This window comes from Mesoplodon bidens (genome assembly GCF_964165515.1).
Source record: "Mesoplodon bidens genome assembly, chromosome: 7".
In the NCBI taxonomy this organism is placed as follows: Eukaryota; Metazoa; Chordata; class Mammalia; order Artiodactyla; family Ziphiidae; genus Mesoplodon; species Mesoplodon bidens.
In genome coordinates, this window is record NC_138164.1 from 107,140,425 (window position 1) to 107,152,152 (window position 11,728).

The window sequence follows — 11,728 nt, forward strand, 5'->3', positions numbered from 1 at the left end:
GGGTGATTCTGATGCCAGCCCTGGACAGCCCTGAGAAACACTTCAGTTACTTTCATGTTGGGGCAGGTGACGATACTTCCTGTTTTTCTGGGGAGCGCCCTGCCTGTAAAGGGGGGCTCATTCAGTGGGTAAGACCTAGAGTTGAGGTCGGGAATTGGGCTCTTGACACAGCTCTGCCGCTTAAGAGAGGCCCTCAGCCCCTCCACGCCTCAGGCTCCACCCACCCTTGCTGCACGGATGGTGAAAGGACTTAAGAACGTGGACGTGCTGCTGAAGCAGGAGGTCTGGGTTAGGAAGGGGCCGTCTCTTGAAACTACCTCGGGACCAGTACGTGCAAGTAGTTGAGATGTTTCTCCAACAAATTCAGGCAGCTGCTAATTAAACGCTTAGTGTCCATGGAAGCTGGCCCTGCCTCATCGCTGCCAACCGTGTTCTAAACGTGCCACAGCTTCATCATCTCCTACTCCAGCCCCTGGAACGAGGGTTGGTGAATTTGGGCCTATGGGCCAAATCAAGTCGCAGTCCATTTTTGTAAAGTTTCATTGGGACCTGCCTGGTAGAAATGAATTCCTGTTGTCTCCGGCTACTCTGCTGAGGGCAGAGTTAAGTAGTTACAACAGAGGCCTTATGGTTTGCAAAGCTGAGAATATTTACTATGAACCTTTACAGAAAATGTTTGCTGACCCTGCTTTAGGACAAAATAAAGGCTGACTATAAGAGAGCTTTTTAAAATGAGTGAAGACTGAATGCACACAACAGGCTGAAATCTAGAAGATTCCACCATGCAAAGAAAAACATTTTACAGTTCATTCAAATATGGTGCGAATTTAAATTTGTTCCATATGTTCTCTGATGAGAAACTGTTGTGTTGAGTCAACTGGTGAGTCTGTCTTTACCTGAAACCACAATGTCAAAATATTACCTCTTATAAAACCATATTTATGTAGTGTGTTTGAGAAAAACATTGTTATTCAGCAAAAAGGTAGTTACAGGGTGCACTGCATCTTCACTAGTACTTGATGTTGTCAGTGCTTCTTATTTTAGCCATTCTAATAGACGTGTAATGAATTCTCATGGTGGTTTTAATTTGCATTTCCGAAATAGCTGGTGATGGTGAACATCTGCTCATGTGCTTACTTGCCATCTGCATATCTTCTTTGGCAAAGTGTTTGTTCAACTCATTTGTTTTTGTTTTTGGTTCCTTTTTTACTGGGCCACGATTTCTTTCTTCATGTGCCTTGTGGGTTTATTTTTTTGCCATGCCACGTGGTATGTGAGATTTTAGTTCCCCAACCAGGGGACCAGGTATCAAACCCGTGCCCCCTGCAGTAAAAGCACGGGGTCTTAACCACTGGGCCACCAGGGAAGTCCCTCATTTGTTCATTTTTAAATTGAGTTGTTAATTTTCTTACTGTTGTGTTTAGAATCTCTATGTATTATGGGTACAAATCTGATGTCAGATACGTGCTTTGCAGTATTTTCTCCTAGTCTGCAACTTGTCTTTTCATTCACTTACCAGTATTTTTCATAGAGCAAAAATTTTAATTTTGATGAAATCCAATTTATCAACTTTTTTTCCTTTTTATGGATTGTGCTTTTTTGGCTTCATGTCTAAGAAATCTTTGTCTAGCCCCAGTTCTCAAAGATTTTCTCCTATATTTTCTTCTAAATAGTTTATAGATTTTTATATTACATTTAGGCTTATGATCTGTTTTGAGTTAATTTTTTTTTTATGTGAGGTTTATGTTTTTGGTTTTGGGGAGCATATGGATGGATGTCCAGTTGTTCTAGAACCATTTGTTTAAAAGACTATTCTTTTTCACTGAATTTCTTTTGTATCTTTGTCAAGAGTCAATCAGCCATATTTGTATGGGTCTATTTCCAGACTTTGTATTCTCTTTTGTTGATCTATGGGTCTGTCCTTTTACCAGTACCACACGGTCAAGATTACTGTAGCTTGTATAAGTCTTAAAAATCTGGTAGTGTGATTTCTCCATCTTTATTCTTTGCAGAATTATTTTGGCTTTTCTATCAATTTTGCCTCTCTATAAATTTTAGAATCAACTTATCTATACAAAAACACTGCTGGGATTTTGATTGAAATTACATTAAATCTATATAAGTTTGGGAAGAATTCACATGTTTATGCTAGTGAGTCACGAATCCATGAACATGATATATCTCTTCATTTATTTACATCTTTGGTTTCTTTTATCAGCATTTTGTAGTTTCAGCATGCAGATCCTGTATAAGTTTTGTTAGATTTAAAGCTAAGTATTTATTTTCTTGGAGCTGTTATAAATGGTATTGTCCTTCTAATTTTGGTTTCTACTTGTTCATTGCTAGTATATAGAAATGCAGTTTCTATACTTTGATGTATTGACCTTGTATCTTGTGATGCAACTAAAGCAGTACTTAGAGGGAAATTTATAGCACTAAAATGCCTATGTTAGAAAAACAGTGTCAAATCAATGACCCTAGCTTCCACTTTAAGAAACTAGAAAAAGAAGAGCAAACAAAAATATAAGCAGAAGAAGGGAAATAACAAAGGTAGAGCAGAAGTCAATGACACTGGAAAGAGAAAAATGATAGAGAAAATTTTATTAAACCAAAAGCTGGTTCTTTAAGAAGCTCAAAAAAAAAAATGTAAACCTTTGTTGAGACTGATAAGGAGAAAAAGAGTAAACAAATGACCTATATCAGGAATGAGAGGAAACACCACTACAGATTCTACAGATACTACAACTAAAAGAGAATATTATGAACAACTTATGGTAATTTGACAATTTAGATGACATGGACACAAATTTCTTGGAAGATCAAAATTATCTCAGTTCACTCAAGAAAAAATATAAAATCTAAACAGCCCTGTCTATGACAGAAGTTTAATTTGTAGTTTAAAATCTCACAAAAAGGGTCTTCCCTGGTGGTACAGTGGTTAAGAATCCACCTGCCAACTCAGGGGACATGGGTTCGATCCCAGGTCCAGGAAGATCCCACATGCTGCAGAGCAACTAAGCCCGTGTGCCGCAACTACTGAGCCCACGCACCACAACTACTGAAGCCCGTGTGCCTGGAGCCTGTGCTCTGCAACAAGAGATGCCACCGCAATGAGGAGCACTCGCACTGCAACGAAGAGTAGACCCTGCTCGCCGCAACTAGAGAAAGCCCGCGCACAGCAACAAAGACCCAGTGCAGACAAAAATAAATAAATTTTAAAAATAAATAAAATCTCACAAAGAACCCTTTAGGCTTAGATCACTTTAGCGGTAAATGTTCAAGGAAGAAATAACACCAATTCTACACAACCTCTCCCAAGAAATCAAAGAGGAAAAAATATTTTCCTGTTACATCTATGTGGCCAACATTGCTCTGATCCCCAAACCAGACAAAAGACATTGCAAGAAAGGAAAGCTAGAAGATTACCTGCCATGAACATCAAGGTTCTTTGAGTTTTAGCAAATGAAATCCAACAAATGACTCATATAAAGAGCATAATATATCTTAACCAAATAGGGTTTATCCCAGCACTGCAAAGTAGGTTTAACATTTGAAAGTCAATTAATGTAATTCACCATATTAATACAGGGGGGAAATCATGTGATTAAATTAATAGACACAGAAAGTGAGTTGGACAGTTTAACACTGATTCATGATAAAAGCTTTAAGCAAATAAGAATTTAAAGGGAATTTCCCCAGTTTGAAAAAGCCCTTCTACCAAAAAATCTTCAGGAAGCATGGTGAATGTCTGGATGCATTCCTCCTACTAACCGGTCCAATGCAAGGATGTCCACTGTCACTACTTCTGAACATTTTACTGGAGGTTCTAGCCAGTGCAAGAGGGCAGTAAAGAAAAAAGGTACAAGAAAGAAAGAATTAAAATTATATTCAGAGATGACTTGTAGAGAATCTGACAGTGTCTACAAAAGGATTAATAAGTGAGTTTAGCATGGATGCAGGGTACAAGATTAATATATGAAAACCGATTGTATTTCTATACATCTACCTTGCACAATCAGAAGTTGAAATTAAAAAACAATGCAATTGACAATGTCCAAAATTATCAAAATCTTAGTAAATTTGACAAAAGATGTGAAAGACCTGTATAGTAAAAAAAAAAAACAATTGCTGAGAGAAACTATTGAAGACCTAAAAGGGATATGTATATACAATGTTCATGAATTGGAAACTCCGTGTTCTTAAGATGTCAATAAGAACAAGTTTGAGGGGGCTACACTGCATAACTTCGAGACTATCACAAAGCTGCAGTAATCAGGATAGTATTGTATTAGTGTAAAGATAGATAAATAGACCCATGGAATAGATCCATGGGACTGTATAGAGTCCAGAAATAGAGCTACATATGTATAATCACTTGGTTTTTGACAAAGGTGGGAAGGCAGTTCAGTGTGGGAAGGATAATGTTTTTCAAAAAATTGTCTTGGAACAATTGGATATATTTAAAAATCTCCCACCCTTCTCATACCATCTATCAGGTTAATTCATGATGGATCATAGGCCTAAATGTAAAAACTAAAAATATAAAACTAGAAAAAAAATGGGACAAAATCCTACTATCTTTGTATTTGGCACAGATTTCTTACACGACACAAAAAGTATGAACTATAAAAACAGGGCTTCCCTGGTGGCGCAGTGGTTGAGAGTCCGCCTGACGATGCAGGGGATGCGGGTTCGTGCCCTGGTCCGGGAAGATCCCACAGGCCGCGGAGCGGCTGGGCCCGTGAGCCATGGCTGCTGAGCCTGCACATCTGGAGCCCGTGCTCCGCAAGGGGAGAGGGCACAACAGTGAGAGGCCTGTGTACCACACACACACACACAAAAAAGTCAAAATTTCAAACTTTTTGTCCTTTAAAAGTCACTGCTGCTAACCATTCCCCTGCCCCCACGAGTAGGGTGGCGCAAATAGCCTATCCTACCATATTCCCAGGAACAGAGCTGGGAAAGGTCTTCAACACCTAGTCAGAGTAAAGACGAACAGAACAGGTTTATGTAGGCTCTCTCTTGCTTCTGTAGGACCCATCCATGCGTGCCAATCCCACCCCTCATTGTAGCCCTCCATCTTACCTCAAACTCTTCCTCTGGTCAGGCCCCATGTGGTTCCCTGCCCTGTGAGACTTTCCCCATCTCCCTCAGGTAGACTAAGGCACAGCTGCTTTCTGGCTCCATCCAGGATGGTGATGCCACGGGTGCCCCTGCAGCTCAGTCTGCCGAGCGGCAGTGAACGCTGGGTAAGCCCTGCTTGGGAACAGCCACAGCAGCCTCTGCTCCCTCTGGGCTTCCCTGATGCAAACACTCCTGCAGAAGCTTCAGGAAAGAAGGAAGAGCAGGCATCAGAAGGCCTGGCCATAGCCTGCATTCCAAAGGTTTGCAAACTTGATCTCAGGTTACTGTCCTGTCTGTCCATTTGGAGCTCAATTCTGAGGTCCTCGTGGATACGTATAGAGCAGGCAGCAGCAGCCAGAACTAGAGAAGGTGAGTTACTCGAGGCCTGAGGCACCTGCTTTGTATCCTTACTGAGGAATGCAACCTTGGTTGTCCCCAACCAGCAAAGCAGAAAATAAGTTCCATGGCTCACCCCAACCAAAGCTCCACTCCTGCCAATAACTTTGAACTTTCTCGACCAAAGCGATCTGTCCTGCATGCTGCAAAGAGGAAGTGAACTCATTTTCTTATAATGGGGAGCTTTGAAAACAGTCACACCTTCGTTTGGTACTTGCCTTGATTGCAATTTATTAAGCCTAGAAAAGGGGACATGAAGGTCCAACACTTTCATTCAGATTTAATTGCCTAAATCCACGAGCCTTTAATCTTATTTGCCCACAGACACACACACAGACACACACACACAACATACAACTGCCTACATTACTTTCCTCTTTAAATATTCCCCATTCCTCTGCTATTAAGATATAGGAAAGCTGATCATATCAGATTAATTTCAAGATAACGAGTCTAGGGTTACATGTCAAGGGAGAGGAGATAATAACCCATGAGAGGGCTTCCCTGGTGGCGCAGTGGTTGAGGGTCCGCCTGCTGATGCAGGGGACGTGGGTTTGTGCCCCGGTCTGGGAAGATCCCGCATGCCGCGGAGCGGCTGGGCCCGTGAGCCATGGCCGCTGAGCCTGCGTGTCCAGAGCCTGTGCTCCGCAACGGGAGAGGCCACAACAGTGAGAGGCCCGCGTACCTCAAAAAAAATAAAAAATAACCCATGAGAGCTGTAACATTTCTTTGGGTCTCTGTTGTCCCTGCCAGCCCTGCCTCTCGCCTGGAGGGATTGGTGGGGATGGGGATCCATCCCACAGAATCAGAGCAGGAGAATTTGAGGGGTATATTTGTGTCTTTGAATTGTGATTTGAGAATAACAGAAGTAGGGGCCCCTGGATTCTGTAACAAAACAAGTACAGGATCACCTCCTGTAAGGGATTGCTTGTACTCAGAAACCTCATGGGGGTGCTGGGAGCAGCAGGAAGGGCTTGAGAGGGTGTAGTCAGCACTGCAGGAATGGCAGGGAAACACGCCAGCCTAGAAGATTCCTGCCCCAGGTATCTTGGTCATCATGTTATTAGAATGTTTGTGATCCCACTGGACTAAATTGATTGAGAGCAGACACAATGGCAGAGAGAGAGAGAGACAGAGATTTGAGACGATGCAGGGCAAATATAAGCTCAGGGCAGAGCCGGTAGTTCTGTGTGGTCAGCGTTGCATCAGAGATCCCTTCAGGGCTGAAAAGGACCTGACAATAGCCACTTGAGAAGCCCTGGTTTGATCTAGGTGACCATCACGCTTCCTGGATGGACACCTTTTGTGGCCCCCAAACCTTTCCCTCTTACCCCGATGCCCCTTGCCCCTGGCTGCCATGCCACCCTCTTCCACCCCCAGCACCCAGCCCTTGCTGGGTCTGCCTCTGCAGCATCCACCTCTGCAGGAGACCCCAGCAGGGAGGACCCTCACCATGAAGGCAGTTACGGTGATTTTATTGAGAGGGGCCAAGACGAGGTGGCAGCGCCAGGAGTGGGGAGGGTCCAGATGCAGATGGTTACACTCCTGGGAGCAGGAACGTGTCCCCTCTCTGGCCCAGCCCAAGGGGCTGCAATGGGAAGAGCATCGTCCCTTGCGCTGCCGTCCTCAGGACCAGGTGCCTCTGGCCCTTTGGCAGTTGTGTCTTGTGTTTTGCTGAAACAGATCAAGAAGACTGACTCAGGCAGATAACACAACATGGCAGTAAACTCTTACTGTGTCAGGGTCAAGGATGTGGGGTTTATATCCAGCCCCAGATAACTGCTCCCCGGGGAACTAGTTGGAAATAGGGATAATAACTGTCAATTACAAATCGCCTACTGTGTGCGAGGCGCCTTTGCTGTGCTTCTCAATCACACCAGCTCTCTGTGCCAGGGGAGGGGGTGGTGATGGTGTTATTTTCATCTTCGTTTTAAGCTTATGGAAAGTGAGACTCAAAGTCATTACCCAAGGTCACGTAGGGTGTGCAGTTAGGTCGGAAGTTCTGACTCAGAAAGTGTTGCTCTAGGTCAGCTCTGCTGCACCGCTGTCCAGACATGAGGAAGGAAGGTAAAGGGAGGCCCCCCCATTGCCTCTAGTTGGCACCCAGACTTTTCTGATGCCGCTGCCGACCGCCCAGTCCTCGGCCAGCAGTGTTGGGCCCTGGCCCCAGGCTGCTGTGGCTCACCCAGACTTCCTGGCGCCCGCTGGCAGCAGGGCATGGTATCTGGTATCACCCACAGGGCTGGCAGATGACATAGCCTGGAAGTGCGGGGAAATGAAGACTTCCTGGGGTGGATTTTTTTTTTTACTTTTCATTTTACATTGGAGTATAGCTGATTAACAATGTTGTGGTAGTTTCAGGTGCACAGCAAAGGGTCTCAGCCATACATATGCATGTATCCCTTCTCCCCCCAAACCCCTCTCCCATCCAGGCTGCCACGTAACATTGAGTAGAGTTCCCTTGTGCTATACAGTAAGTCCTTGTTGGTTATCCATTTTAAATATAGCACTGTGTACATGTCCACCCACTGGAGTATAGTTGCTTTACAATATTGTGTTAGTTTATACTGTACAGCAAAGTGAATCAGCTATACGTATATATATATCCCCTCTTTTTTGGATTTCCTTCTCATTTAGGTCACCACAGAGCACTGAGTAGAGTTCCCTGTGCTATACAGTAGGTTCTTATTAGTTATCTATTTTATACATAGTATCAATAGTGTATATATGTCAGTCCCAATCTCCCAGTTCATCCCACGCACCTCCCTTTCCCCCTTGGTATCCATACATTTGTTCTGTGTCTCTATTTCTGCTTTGTAAATAAGATCGTCTCTGCCAATTTTTTCAGATTCCACATATATGCGTTAATATACTTGTTTTTCTCTTTCTGACTTACTTCACTCTGTATGACAGTCTCTAGGTCCATCCATGTCTCTACAAATGACCCAATTTCGTTCCTTTTTATGGCTGAGTGATATTCTATTGTATATATGTACCACATCTTCTTTAGCCGTTCCTCTGTTGATGGACATTTAGGTTGCTTCCATGTCCTGGCTATTGTAAATAGTGCTGTGGGGCTTCCCTGGTGATGCAGTGGTTAAGAATCCTCCTGCCAATGCAGGGGACACGGGTTCGAGCCCTGGTCCAGGAAGATCCCACGTGCCTCGTGGGACTGAGCCCACATGCCACAATTACTGAAGCCCCCGCGCCTAGAGCCCGTGCCACCGCAACGAGAAGTCTGCACACCGCAAGGAAGAGTAGCCCCTGCTCGCCACAACTAGAGAAAGCCTGCAGGCAGCAATGAAGACCCAACACAGCCAAAAATAAACAAATAATTTATTTAAAAAATAGTTTTTCAAGAAGTGGCAATGTAGCAAAAAACTGTTACAGCAAAAAACCTTTATAATAAAACATCATTAACGAGACAGTGCTTTGTGAGGCAAGTCTACTTCCCTCGGACCATATCCCTGTACTGAGGCAGCTGAGGATTTTGTGTGGTTTCCAGCCTTCTAGACGGAAGTCACAGATATTTTCCCGATGGCCATTGGCCCCTGGGCCTGTGACATCCGGAAGCTGGTGGTCACTCCTCCCTCCTGTGTGGGAGTCTGGCTGGGAGGAAAGGGGCTGCGCTGGGAGAGCGTGGTCAGGTGGGGAAGCCTAATGCAGATCCGAGGCTCAGAGCAGAGCTCATCCACGCAGACGTGTGTCTACTGCGTGTGGAGATTCCAGTGGTCAGAGGGCCCGTCCTGCCTCAGCCTGGTCGTCAACCTGCAAGATGACATTTCCCTCTTTGACCCCGGGTTCTTCATCTGCTATGTTGCTGTGAGCACACTGTCCTGCCAACCTTATGGGAGCACCATGCCAGATGCTGTGTGCTAGAGGTTCCCAAACTCTGCTGCCCAGTGGCACCCCGGGCATTCTGATGTCATCAGTATGGAGTACCGCTGGAGCATAGGAGCTTTAAAAGTTCCCGAGGGGATTCTAGTTAGGGAACCACCGATGTACATAGAGGCAAACATATTTTAATTATAAAGCATGACAAAAATCATCCAGAACGTTGTCATTAGGGACTCCATGTACTAAAAGCTTAGTATGTGCCTGGAATTATGATGAGCACTTTACTTGCATTATCCACACTCACTCTCTCAAAGCCCTGCAGGGCAGTCATGCCCATTTTACAGAGTAGCAAACAGGCTTAGGGACAAAAATCACACAGGGAGTAGACAGTCACATCCCAGTTCATGTCTCTGTCCCCATAGCACAGGCACACGGTTACTATTTGGTCTCCCATCTCCTTCCAAATCCATATGGGGATTTCTTTTGTGTAATAAAGGAAGGTCCCTTGGTGATGCCCCCAGAATTTGTTCAAGAGCTCAAATGGAGCCAAGAAGGTCAATGTGACCCATGTTCTGGTGGCAGGAGACATCTGACCTGCAGGACACTCAGCAGGGTGAAGAGTCCCAGTGTGAGGATCAGAAAAACCAAGGTCACCTCCGTGGCTGGGCCAGCAGTGGACAGTGTTTAAAGGCCAGAACGGAGAGTCTGTGGCGTCCACTGCTTATATCCTGGCACCTGCGCCCACCTGCCACAGCAATCCCGGGGCTCCTGCTGGTGGCATGGGCACGTGTCGGGGATGGGAGGACATGGAGGCCGGTCCAGGGTGCCAGGGGAAGAGGAGTTTGGAGGGCGCTCCTTCCTGCGCAGGCTTCAGTGGGGTACAAAGGTGGGGCTGGACAGCCCTACCCTCTGTGTCCTACCTCCACCTCAACCTGCTTAAGTAGGTCAAAGCAGGCTTTGGGAGGCTACTTGAGTGCAGCTTGAAGGATGCATAGGAGTTCATCAGGGAGGTGGGGGTGGGAGCAGCACGTGTATACACAGGGGCTCCAACCCCTGCAACGAATCGGAGGGACAGCTGCTAAACTTCTTTAGGTGAAGGGTAAGGAATAATTCTTCGCCCCCCAGGCAACCTCTGCGGGATTTATCTGTAGAATGGGGATAAGAATAGAGGTCCCACCAGGAGAATTCATTGAAATCCCAAGTCACCCGCTTTGTACAGAGCTCAGCATGGAGGCTTTTGCTGGTTAAATGCTCATGGGTCTGTAACTGTGATGATCTTGTTACCGACCGGTGTTCTTGGCCTCCTTAATCAATAGAAATTGATAAGAGGCCAGACAAGAAATTCAGGCAAGGCTTTACTGGGGCTCTTGCTGCAGCAGGTGGGGAGCGGGAACAAGTAACAGGTTCCCTTGCTTGCCCGCTTGCTTCCCAAGGGGGGCGAGCTGGTTCCTTCTATGGGGTGAGGGTAGGGGTGTGTCCAGGGGTCGGGCCGGAGGGGTGGCTTAGGTGGCCTGCCCACCCCTTTGGTGGCGTTGTGTGCAGGGGACATGAGCAGTACCCTGCTTTTCTCCCGACCCCCTGCTTTTGCTCCTGGGTTCTTCAGAAGTGGCATTTGGGTTTTTGGTCTTTTTGTATCTTGTTGTCCATAATTTGCCCCAACTGCATGCAGTTATTTTTAGTCCCTTATAGTTTATTTGTACTTTGTTGCTTGAGGAGACGTTTACCCAGGTGCAAACGCTGCAGCAAAATGTCCCAGGTCCCAGCCTGTCTCAATCTGAGGAGCCAGGGCTTGGGCTTGCTGGGACTGGAGCATCTCCAGGTTCTCAGAAGAGCTGTCCATGTGTCATGGACCATTGTCCCTTTTTGACTGCTCAGCATCTGGACCCTTCCTATTTTTTTTTTTGCGGTACATGGGCTTCTCACTGTTGTGGCCTCTCCCGCTGCGGAGCGCAGGCTCCGGATGCGCAGGCTCGGCGGCCATGGCTCACGGGCCCAGCCGCTCCGTGGCATGTGGGATCTTCCCGGACCGGGGCACGAACCCGTGTCCCCTGCATCGGCAGGCGGACTCTCAACCACTGCGCCACCAGGGAAGCCCTGGACCCTTCCTATTTGATGGGAATCTGAAGGCAGGTGGGAGACAGGACCCCACCTCACACTGTAGAGGCTGAGAGGGGACAGGGTCACATTTCCAGCTCTCCGGCACAGAGAGCTTGGACGTGCAGCAGGTGGCCCAGGTTGACCAAAGACGTGTTCATATCCAAGACTTTCAATTTTGAAGGAAAGACAAGACTGTTCCAGAGCAATCATGATTAATCATGGCAGCCGGGGTGAACATGGGAATCCAGTGCCCACAGACTGCACTGGTGTGGCC